This window comes from Neovison vison, chromosome X (genome assembly GCF_020171115.1).
Source record: "Neovison vison isolate M4711 chromosome X, ASM_NN_V1, whole genome shotgun sequence".
Taxonomy (NCBI): domain Eukaryota; kingdom Metazoa; phylum Chordata; class Mammalia; order Carnivora; family Mustelidae; genus Neogale; species Neogale vison.
In genome coordinates this window covers 8,083,928-8,096,453 of record NC_058105.1, presented here as the reverse complement: position 1 = coordinate 8,096,453, position 12,526 = coordinate 8,083,928, and the positions used below count along the sequence as shown (strand labels likewise).

Genomic DNA, 12,526 nt, shown 5'->3' with positions numbered 1-12,526 from the left:
CTACTCCATGATTCATTCTCTTCTCTCTCACCCTTCACCATTACCTAGTACTTTGTATCTCTTACCTAAGACCCCTCCAGGCTAATGTGGCCAGTTTTCAATCTTCATGGAGTTGTGGATCATCCTACTTCTCTCCTATTAGAATAGATACAATTAAAAAGACAGTTACAGACATTGGTGAAGACGCAAAGCAACTAGAAATCAAAGACAATGGTACAATCACTATAAAATAGTGCAATCACTTTGGAAAACTGGTAGTTTCTACAAAAGTTGAACAAAACTCCCTGTGATCCAGCCATTGCACTCTTTTTTTTAAATTTCTGATCTTATTTATTTGTTACTCTAGATAATCTCATTTTTGACTAGACTCAGACTTAGAACGTCTCAAAGAGGACTGCCTCCATCTCTTGGCAATTTGTTGCTGGTATTTTTCTTGGGCTTCCTTCATTCTCTTGGCCAAAAGTTTAGTATAGTCTACAGCCTCTTCCTTATTTTTCTTCATCTGTTGTTTCTTCAGAGTAGTACATAGATGTTTGTGTTGGAGAACATGTGGAGTAACAAGATGCTGAATCTTAAGTGCTTTAGTTCTAGGTTTCTTACCTTCTTTGTTTAGGACATTTCTCACAACATACTCGTGGACATCATCTACTTTAGAGAGATCAAAAAATTTGCAGATTCTGCTAGCTCTTTTGGGCCCCAGGTGATGAGGCACAGTAGTATCCATGAGTCCAGGAATATCCTTCCCCCCCCCTTTTTTTTTACAATGACCAAATTGAAAACACTGACATCCATAGAGCAACCCCAGACTTTTGTTCTCTAGTTCTACTTGGTCTGTAGCAGGAATTCCCATTACTCAGCAACAGCCAGACACGGCCATGGGTCAAGACACTCCAGTTCCTGCAGGAGGCTTGCTTGTCATTGCCACCACTGATTCAGACCACGGAACCTTCCATTTTTCCTGGAGCATCAATAGCAACTTCTGTAGCCATACACTTCTCACATAAGATACAAAGTTTATGTTCATCGTCCACTTTAGTGATTTTCTGGCAGCTAGGAGCTGGGAAAGAGCGTTCAGCTTAGTCCTAACAGCCCGCTGCCTTTGAAGTACTACGAAAAAGAGCCAGCCACTGCAATCTTAAATTATTTATTCAAGGGCAATGAAAACATGTCTCTACAAAGACTTGTAGGAAGGTTCCTAGTAGCTTTAGTTGTAATAACTAAAACTGGAAAAAAATGAGTGCAAATGTCCATCAGTGGGTTGTGTGGGTGAATAAGGTATTTTCATAGACTGGAATACCACTCAGTAATACAGAGTAATGAAATCTGATACGTGCAGCAACATTAATGAATCTCAAAAAAAAAAACATTAAAGTGAGTGAAAGAAGCCACACAAAACAGAGTACATGCTGTAAGATTTAATTTGTATATAAAACTTAAAAATGTAAGCTAATCTATAGTGACAGAAAGCAGATCATTAGCTGCCCGGGGCTGGGGGACAAAGAGGAGGGAGAGGGTTAATTAGATCAATTATAGCTCAATAGATGTGTTAGAACATCAATAAGCAAGCAAACTACAAAGCCCTGGCAGGAATAAGGCAGGGACAAGCAAGCAGTGGCTTAGAGAGATGATGCTGCCCGGGGTTAGGGATCTGCAGGAAGTCACTGCCAACCTCACAGATCACCTTCAGCCTCAAAGCCGCTTACGTGGCTGGGAGATGCAGAGCGTGCAATGAAAAAACACCCTCTGTTTGAAATCGCAACGCGATCACAAATTTGATCCCAGAGTCTGCTTGCCTCTTGCAGAAGAAGCGGCAAAGGTACCTGTGCTTCTCATTTGCACCCCAAAGCTCATGCCAGTGACTAAGAGTCTGTGGAACTCTGCTTGGAGATCCCAAGTTCGCATCCTGTGTGATCGAGGGGATGCTACAGGGCAGAATGTAAAAGGGTCCTGAATGCCAACAGAGAGTCAGCAGACCACACATAGGATTGGGAAGCGCGATGCAATATATAGGGTTCTCTATCAGAAGCAACTTTTTGAAGAACTGCTCAGGCAAAGCAAGGGAACCAGTGTAACGTTTCTTCCACACTTGCTGTTTAGCTTTGGAAAGCCAAAGTCATCTGCTTAGAGCTGACTGTGTAATTTCTCACACAAGCTAGGAGACCTCTTTTAAAGTGAAATTGAGGGTATTAATGATCACACCTGGATAAACAAGAGTAAACTAGGCTTGTGCTGGGCAAACACGGACCAGTCGTCCAGCAATCTAAATGAGAAGAGTCCTTTGGATCAATTAGTTTGTGATATGGGATTCAGTGCTCTCCAAGTCACAGTTTGACAGATGGTCATGAAACAACTCTGGGGTTCTCTAATTGCAGTAAGGCTTGGGAAAAATTGTTTCACCTAAATTATTATGTTGAGTCTCTGATGAGGCCTAAGAGGTTGTTGCTTTGAGGAAATGTGAGCCTCAAATATAACAATATAACTGATGCAAAGTTGCCTAATACTTTTGAGGCAGCAAACTACAAAATGAATCAGAGAAGGGAAGTTCATATGGAGGCTCTGGGCGGAAATGTAGAGATGGTCCTCAGGCAAGAGATCAAACTTAGAGATTTATTTAAGCACTCTGCTTGCGTCATCTCAGTCCATTCTCTTAACAAATCTGTGACACCGGTAGTATTAACCCAATTTTGTAAGTGAGAGAAATGACGACTAAAGAGCTAAAGCATCCTGTTCAAGTTCACACAGCTAGTGGTGAGTCAGGAATTGAACATAATTCTCTTTGACGCCAAGCTTAGTGTTTGTTCCACTAAAGGCCATCCTGTCCTTAGTAGTCATTTACCACTAATGGCTCTCACTGCCCAGAATACAGAGACAAACCAGAGAATGGACCTATTGGAAGATTCATGAAACTGAATCTGGAATTGAATCTGGAAAGTCTGAAATGTTCTTTTGGAGAAATTATAACGCAGGTAGACCCTAGAACTTCATGGTCTGTTGTGTCTGGGGCAGTGCTTTTTAAGCTTTAATGTACTTACAAATCACTTGATAAAATGCAGATTCTGATTCAGTAGGTCTGAGGTGAAGCTTGAAATTTTGCCTTTCTTTTTTCTTAAATATTTTTATTTATTTGAGAGAGAGAGAGAGCAAGAGCATATGAGTTGAGGGGCAGGCAGAGGGAGAAGCAGACTCCCCACTGAGCCCGATAATAGGGCTCGATCCCAGGACCCTGGGATTATGACCTGAGCCGAAGGCAGACACTTAACTGACCAAGCCATCCAGATGTCCCCCAAAGCTGATGTTCTTTTACCTTCTGGTTTGTGGACCATTCTTGAGTAAGGAGACTGCAGGATATGAATGGATATGGGTGATTCTTGAAGTCCACTTTAAGAAAGTTTAATTCTGCCAGTGAGAAGGTCATTCCTTTGTGACTTTGGTTTGTTTTGTCTCTAATGTGAACCCGTTGGTATTAGGACAAACCACTAGTATATATGTTTCTTCCTTTTTTTCTTTTTTAAGTAGAACTTCTCCTGTTTTCTCTCCTCTACTGTCCAGCACTTATGTGAATGACCGAGCTGACCATTATGTTCTCCAAATAGCCACAGTCATTTAAATATTAAAGAAGAATATACGTTTGCCTTTATAGAGAATCGGCACTTTCAGAACACTGCAATTATCCAACATAGATCGGCATTGGATCTATTAAGTAGAAAGGATGCCTGCATCATTTCTGGGGTAACTCAAATACAATACACTTTCAGTGCGGTTTTCTCCCTTACTGAGATGATACATACAACTGAATAGTGAAAGAACTAGAAGAAAAATGGAAGAATATTCTGTCCTTTGGTTTATTTAGGGCTCTTGGTGGGGAGGGGGTTATCACCAAAGGGCAATTGTACAAGGCACTTTTGATAGGAATGACTGAAGTCTCTTCCAAGTTATTAAGCATACTTACACAATCTAATTCTTTAAGGAGAGTCCCTGAGGAAGATAACCAAGAAAAGGATAGCGATCTTAAACAAGGAATAAAAAAACAAATGACATTTTGGAGATTGTAAAAAAAAAAAATCTAGAGAAATGAGTTTTGTTTAGAGAGAGAAAAGGGACAGAATGAATATACAATTACTGAAAAACCTCCTCCTTCTCTTCTAATGACAAAAAGAGCAATATCACCAAACTTTAATCTCAGGGCAAGCAGCAGAACGAGGGCAAGGATCTGCCTCCACACTTTTCCACCTCCTCCCTCACTTCTCTTTGTTTCTACTCTACCACAGATTACCTCATTACTTTGAAAGGATTTTTTAAAAATCTTGAGTCATTCTGGAAGTCTTTCCAATTGTGGTCTGAACAACCAATATTAGGAATTACTTTTTTTAATCTTTAACCTCTTGGAAACAAAGAACATTTTGAAAAATTGACTTTGCTTGTGTCATTTATTTAATACTCATTCCCTTATAAACATCATTCTGCTCAAAAGGCAGCACGCAGAAATACAGCTGCCCTTGTCTGTAATGACTTTCCCACAGTTCCAATAAATGTCACCGGTGCAGTGCTTTCAGAAAGGAAACATTACCCCCCACTCCCTTGGATCTTTAAATATTTATTCACTGATAACCTGAACACATGTGTTTTACTCGGAGAAGGTGTGTTGGTTCCTCGAAGGCTTTTCAAAAATCAATAGTGTGCAAAGTGATCCGTGAGATCATAGGAAAATTCTGTAACTTTGAAATTTCGAAGTGTTTTCATCTATATTTCTGATGGATCTTCAATTGTCAGAAGACTCTTCAATGGACCCCTTTTAGCCATGCGCAAGAAAGGACCTGTAAATAGGCATCACGGTGAGGCTAGCAGAGAATTTAAAGGAGGTCTTTTATTAAGTCAATCTTTGAGGTCTGTTTGTTAAAATTTTACAATATCATTCTGGGTTTTGGTAACACTCCCCTGTATTTAGGTTGGAAGAAATTAATAATATCAGCCCACTACATCTTTTATAATCCTCAGGGAAACAGTTTCAATAGAGAAGGGCTTTCTGAGTTCTTCCTCCCCCTCTCCTACTATTCACTTTTCAGCTACTTTTCTAAAAGCGTCTTTGAAATCACATATCCTTTTGGTCAGTGCTAGAAGAAGAGGGCTTTCTGACTGTGAAGCCAGCTCCTTCTTAGCAACAGATGACCCACACGCACCCGGAATAGCTACAAGCTCTGTGCTTTCTGTGTGTCTCTTGTATGATCAGTGACAATTTGCTTAGTTTCCCCTCACCTGCTTCCTAGCTAGTAATTACCGAGAGACAGAATCTTTGTGTAACCCTGACTTACAGCTATTAGAATAGGATGTAATTGTACCAAGTGTAATTGGCTTCAGTGGCAGAGCCCCATTAACCTGGCACGGCCGTTCTTAAAGCAGCCTGTGATCTAGCTCATTAAATTTTATCTTCAGTAATAGGAGAAGTTATGACCTTTGCTGTTCCCTTCTTCATGTATTTATGCAGACATGTCACCTAGGATATCAATACATACAGTGTCATCGAAATGCAGAGGAAGGCCAACCTTGTGTACCGGGAGTGACTAAAAATTGAGTTCCAAACGTAATGCCAATGAAAGACATGACCCATATTTAAAGAGGGTCCAGAAAGGTCTGAGGCAAGAAAAGAATTCTGCTGGGTGACGTGTCCTCCTGCCCATGTATCTTCCTCTCCAACAGCATGGACGGCACCCGGCAGTTGAGCTCTCTGTCCTGGGAGAGGGGCACTGGGAATTTCTCAGCACACACATGTTCCTACAGTAGAATAACTGGAAGAAGAAAGCCATTGGGTTTATCTGAGACCCACAGTAAAAAAAAAAGAACTGGACTGGGTTTTTACCTCAGGTTGGGTCTGAACCTGTCAGCAAAAATAGGAGAAGGTGCTTACCCAAACTGGGCCAGTTTGCCCATTGAGAAAGTAAAAATAATAGCTTAGGTAGTCTCTAAGATCACCTCAAAGTAAAGATTTCAAGACAGCCAAATAGGCATTATGTTTAAGTTCTTAAAATTAAGTTAGTTCTGAACAATTAAGTTGCATCACATCAATTCTCCCTTTCATTCAGAGACAGGACTCATAATGATTACCTCATGGCTGATCAAGGTAACTCAAGAAAAATTTGTTAATTAAGAAGAAAAGAAAGCTTTTATGTGCCTAAGAGCTTTAGAATGTGCTAGAACATCAGGAGTCTCCTGATCTGACAATTTTATGTTTGATGGTTAGTTTTCTGTGTCGACTTGGCTAAGCTGTAGTACCTAGTTATTTAATCAAACACTAAGCTCAATGTTGCTGTGAAGGCATTTTATAGATGTGTTTAACATCTACAGTCAATTTACTTGCAATAAAGTGAATTACCCTTGATAGTGTGTGGGGGCCTCATGCAATCAGTTAAAAGGCTATCAGAGTAAAACTGGGGTTTCCATGAAGAAGAAATTCTGCCTGCAGATGATAGTTTCAGCTCCTGCCCAAGAGTTTCCAGCCTGCTGGCCTGCCCTATATATTTCTGACTTGCCTAGCCAGATGCTACAATGGCATAAGCCAATTTTTTGATTGATAGATAGATAGATATTTAGATGAAAAATATTTCCTGCTATTGGAGCTTGAGTTGTGTCCCCAAAATGATATGTTGAGGTCCTAGTTTCCAATCCCATATACTCTGAATGTCAAGTTCTTCAGAACTAGGGTCTTTACTGGTGTAATTAAATGAAGATGAGGTCATATTGAATTAGGATGGGCCTTAAATTCAATGACCAGTGCCCCTGTGAGGAGAGGGAGATATGAAGACACAGAAAAGACAAAGAGAAGAAAGCCAAGGAATATCAAGGATTGTTAGCAACCCCCAGAAGCCAGAAGAGCTAAGGAAAGATTCTTCCTTATAGCATTTAAAAGGAGTATGACCTTGCTGACACCTTGGATTGAAACTTCTAGCCTTTACAGAAGTGTGAAAAGACTGTTTTTGCTTTTTCAAGTCTCTCATTTTTTTGGTCACTTTAACAACCACCCTAGGAAACGAATACACCCATTTAACTATTGGTTATGTTTCTTTAGTAGACTTCTGACCAATGCAATGTTTTTTGGTGAAAATTTATCTTTCTAAGTGAAATTACAGGACTTTTTTTCCTCAGGCTATCTCTATAACTACTTTTCAACAAATGGAACTACTTTTTTTGGAGACTTTTCATTTTCAAGGGTCTCCTGGGTGGCTCAGTCCATTGAGCTTAACCCTCAGGGTTGTGAGACTGAGCTCCACAATGGGCTCTGCACTCAGCAAGGAGTCTGCTTAAGAGTCTCTCTCTTCCTCTGCCCCTTGCCACCCCTTTAGAGTAAAATAAATAAATCTTTTTTTAAAAGATTTTTTTAATTTTTATTTTTTATTAACATATAATGTATTATTAGTCCCAGGGGAGATTTTTTATTTTTAAGTAATCTCTACACCCAGTTTGGGGCTGGAACTCACAACCCTGAGATCAAGAGTCACATGGTCTATTAACTGAGCCATCCAGGCACCCCACAAATGCAACTACTTCTAAGAAATGTTTGCAGGAAAAAAATTAATAATCAACAAATGTACAAACACCTGGGAAAAAGTAACTTTGGCTTCTTTCTTGCACTTCTGCTCAGAGCCTTTAATATGATAATATATGCCAAGTGTCTCCAAGACATTCTATTACTATAGAATGTAATATTTTCCAAAATTATAAAGGCTTGGAAATTCTGTTTGGGTATACATATTAATATCTCCCAAAAGTAGTGCTTCTTGAAAAACACTTTGGAAAATGCTGGATTAAAACAAAATTAAATTATTTTCAATGCCATTACCTTTTTTAAATTTTTTAAATATTTTTATTAACATATAATGTATTATTAGCCCCAGAGATACAGGTTTGTGAATAGCCAGGTTTACACACTTCACAGCACTCACCATAGCACATACCTTCCCCGATGTCCATAACCCCACCATACCATTACCTTTTTTTAAGGGATATGATCAATATAGAGAAAAATGAAGAGCTAAAATTAAGGAAAAGTTGACATACAGAAGAGCACAGCCAAGCATGCAACATATAGTAGTTCTTGAAAATTTATGAAATCATTGAAAAGCTGACAAAACCCATTGCCATCTACATCCGTTAGAACAGGCTATCTCCAGTCAGTGAGTCAGGATCTATGCTCCTTGCAACTTGTAACAATGCCATCTACAAATCTATCACTTATAGCCATCGAGGCTGGAGAGAGAAGGCATGTGGAGAATGTACAGACTCCTAACTGCCTTGATCCATATCCCATTGGTCACATTCTGATGGCCAAAACTCAACATGTAGCACTAATTCATTGCAGAGTTGTGCCTTCCATTCAGTGGGAAGTAGGAGGCAAAATATATAGGTACACTTAGAAAAGCATGGTAGATTTGGTGGCGGGAAAACAAAGCATTTCTTGGCTGATAGCTTTTATTCCCATCTTTGCTTTTTAACTATAGGCTTATATTTACTGTCGGTCCACAACTTAGCCTGCACCGGCAAAGCGTTCATCCCCTTGGGATTGGAAATGTGGGCTTGCTTTGGTTTTGTTTCTGTTTTTATCTTTTTGGGGATGGGCTTTGTTGATAATGCTATATGGGGGGGTCCCATTCAGTGATGTCAGGTGATAGTTAAATTGAAATTACAACCTTTGTCAATCCAAATAGAAGTTACATAAACAGTGAGCACAACACATTATTTCCTTAATTTCTTCCCATATTTTTGAAGCAAACTTTGCCCTCTGGCAAAAGTAGTATAAACCCATCAATCTCAAAGCCAAGGTTTAGATCTGTATAGCCTTTTCTAGTTATCTCAAGTCAGCAATTTCAGGATCTGTTCCTTTTTTTCCAATAAAATTATTAATTTAACAAATGATCTCCTTTTTTCCTATAAATTAAAATATTTAACAAAAAGCAGTGACATTGCCTAAGGAGCAATTACTGCAAATTTAGGAATTCAGTCTTTGATACCAGTGATGAATGAAAGATACAATTTTAAAGCCAGGCATTCCCAGGTCCAAATGAAGTACCTTCTCCTAAACTTCACTTGGAAACTATCTAACCTCTGAGTTTTCTTTAGACACTTGGCTATAAGTCCCCTCTGGCCATGGTCCTGTGGTTATACTCTGGCTACGTGCCTACGGTGTTATTTGTAGAAATACAGAAGCTTTTGTAATCAGTGTTTCCCTGACAACTTGAGTACCTCAATAAATAGAGAGAAAGAGAACTCATATTTACAAAGTGTCTACTGTGTGATATTACATAGTATTTATTCTCACCAAGCTAGGCACTTCCTGCACATTCTCTCATTTGCATGCGCCACCTTACTCCCCATTCCAATAGGCATACTGAAGGAGTTACGAATTTCTCTTTGCTTCTTGGAATGTTAAAAATAACTGGCACTGACTAAATTAATTCAACAAAATTATAAGGTATTTCCTTCACATACATTCCCTGTTGCCTGTGTAACAACGGCCTTAATAAGGGATGAGGCAACAGGGCCGAAGTCATGTCTCCCTGAACACAGCTAAGCCAATTACAAAAATATTCTGCCATCCAGAACTTCATAGGCCACATCAAAAATGTGGTTTATAATTATTTGTTTAGAATGGTCTCTTAGGAAGCAGACAGCATTTCTCCTGATATAACAATTTTCCTCTCTGAAAGAACATTTACTTTGAATAATTTTAAATATTATGCATTCACACTCACACCTTTTTCCTGGCAACTGCATTCTTTTTCATGACCAGGAAAATGTGACTTTTATGGGAAGAAAAATGCAAGATAGTAAAAAGGTGGTTTTTAAACATAGTTTTCGGAGACATTTATTTTTTATTTCTTAGACAGAAACACAATTTCCATGATGCATAATAATGCCAGCAATGATTTTTAGCTCAGACATTTCAAGGACATAACTTGAAAATACAAATAAAAAAGATTGCTTTACTTGCAAGATACATGAAGAGCCAATATAAACTGTGGCTATCTCATTGTATGTTTTTCTGCACAGAGAACCGAGTAATAAATTCACAATGGATCAAGAACCCACACATTCTAATGCATGCATCTTATTTGGTATTAACATCCTGAACTGCGGTTGAGGTGCACGGTGTGCCTTTTGTAGGTTTTCTTTCTTTCTTCCTTTTTTTTTTTTTTTAAGTAGTCTCCACACCCAGCCTGGAGCCCAACATGGGACTTGAATTCATGACCCTGAGATCATAGACCTGAGCTGATATCAAGAGTCAGGCATTTAGCAGACTGAATCACCCAGGTGCCTCCACACAGTGTGTCTTTTTAAAAAATTGTTAATTCCAGTAAGTTAACATACAGTGTTATATTAGTTCCACATGTACACATATATCTTTCAACACTATGACTATTTCTTGAAAGCCTATCACTCGCAAGTGCTGAGTTAGGGCCTGCGATCCAATGGTGAACAAAACCAGACAAATTCCTTGCTTCATGGTGCTTATTATGTAGTAGAAGAGATAGAAATCAAGCGAATCATCAAATGGATAAGAGTAGAATTTTAAACTGAAACTATTCAATGAAGAAAATATACACGAGATAAGCAAAATGTATAAAATTGGGTAGCTAACTGGATCTAGGAATTATGTGAAGGCTTCCATGTGGAAGTGCCTTTTAAGATGAAATATGAGGGATGAAGAAACATTGACTAGGAGACAGGGAAAAGCAGGAATAATATTCCAGGAGGAAGGAGCAACATTTCAAAGATTCAGAATTCGGCAGGAAGCAAAGAAAATCAGTTATGCTAGGGGGAGCTGAATGCAGGAAAGACTGAAGGAATAGGCTGGAACTAGACCTAGTAGGACACCACAGGCCCTAGAAAGGACTGCAGTCTCTGTCCCCAAAGCAACAAATCTACAGAAAGTTTCAGTGCAGAGGGGAGGGAGCAGCAGAAGGCAGGGAAGGTAAATGTTCTTTACCCCATGCAGTCACCTTTATTGATGCCAATTTGTTTTTCTTTTTTTTTTAATTGAAGTATAGTTGACACACATCATGTTACATGAGTTTCAGGGATACAACATAGTGATTGTACATGTCTATACATAATGGCGTGTTCACAGCAAGCCATCTACTGTCAGTCACCATGATACGCTATTACAATACCGTTGGCTATATTCCCTACTCTGCCCCTTTTTTTCCTGTGACTTATTCCTTCTATAACGGGAAGCCTGTATCTTCCCTTACCCTTCACCCATTTTGCTCATCTCCCATCCCTCCATCCCTAGAAACCATCAGTCTGTTCTCTGTATTTTTAGGTCTGTTTCTGCTGTTGTGTGTTTGCTTCTTCATTTGTTTTGTTATGAACTGATTTTTCTGGACTCCATGGTGTTGTGATTGGATGAAGACACACGTGTGGATGGAGGGAGACTGGTTAGGATAAAATTGCAAAAGCAGTAAACTCAAAATGTATGCTGATTTGTTCTCCGTTCCTCCACTTCACCCTCTGTAGGTCTGCGTTACACCCTTTTCTGCCTGTTCTGTGTATTGGACATGGAGCCCTGCTCCCTTGCTGGCTGGCTGCTGGACGGGTTTTAGCCCACCAGAGGCACCAACAGGACACTGAAGGGCAGGAGAAGAGAAAGGTAAGGGTAGTATTTCTCCCCAACATCTTCTTCCACAGCACTCCTCTGGCAGTAGTTGCATTTCTTTACAATGACAGCTCCTGCTAGGTGACCTCTCCTTCATGGGCCCTTCTCAGCTCCCAAGCCTTTAGAAATACCAGTAATTTTTAAAAAATAAGATACTTTGTCCATCTCCTGAAGCAGTATGATTATATATGCAAGTATGCGATTAAAATAAATCTCTACTAGATTATTAACTGAATCATGCTATTAACATAAAATAAGAAAGTAGCAAAAGAACTAGTTCAGGTTAGTAAATCATGTAAACTTGGGTGTCAATCTACCTCCAATAAAATCCCAGCTTAGTCATTTCTTTGCTGTGTGACATTGTGTAAGTTACTTTGTCTAGAAGCACCCTTACCTTAAAAAAGCCAATGGTATTTTAATAAGGATGGCATTTAAAGTAAAGATTGCTCTGCGAAGGATAGACATTTTTTCCCAATTTATTTATTTTCAGAAAAACAGTATTCATTATTTTTTCACCACACCCAGTGCTCCATGCAAGCTGTGCCCTCTATAATACCCACCTCCTGGTACCCCAACCTCCCACCCCCCCGCCACTTCAAACCCCTCAGACTGTTTTTCAGAGTCCATAGTCTCTCATGGTTCACCTCCCCTTCCAATTTACCCAAATTCCCTACTTGTCCTCCATGCTATTGGTTATGCTCCACAAATGAGTGAAACCATATGATAATTGACTCTCTCTGCTTGACTGATTTCACTCAGCATAATCTCTTCCAGTCCCGTCCATGTTGCTACAAAAGTTGGATATTCAGGATCTATAATGAACTCCTCAAACTCAACCCACACGAAACAGGCAAACACATCAAAAAATGGGCAGAAGATATG

General features: G+C 39.4%; 1 pseudogene; it reads right to left on the bottom strand.

Annotated features, from left to right (window-relative positions):
* Nucleotides 1-352: 352 nt before the first annotated feature.
* On the bottom strand, nucleotides 353-3,323 carry LOC122897542 (annotated as a pseudogene).
* Between the last annotated feature and the right edge of the window lie 9,203 nt (nucleotides 3,324-12,526).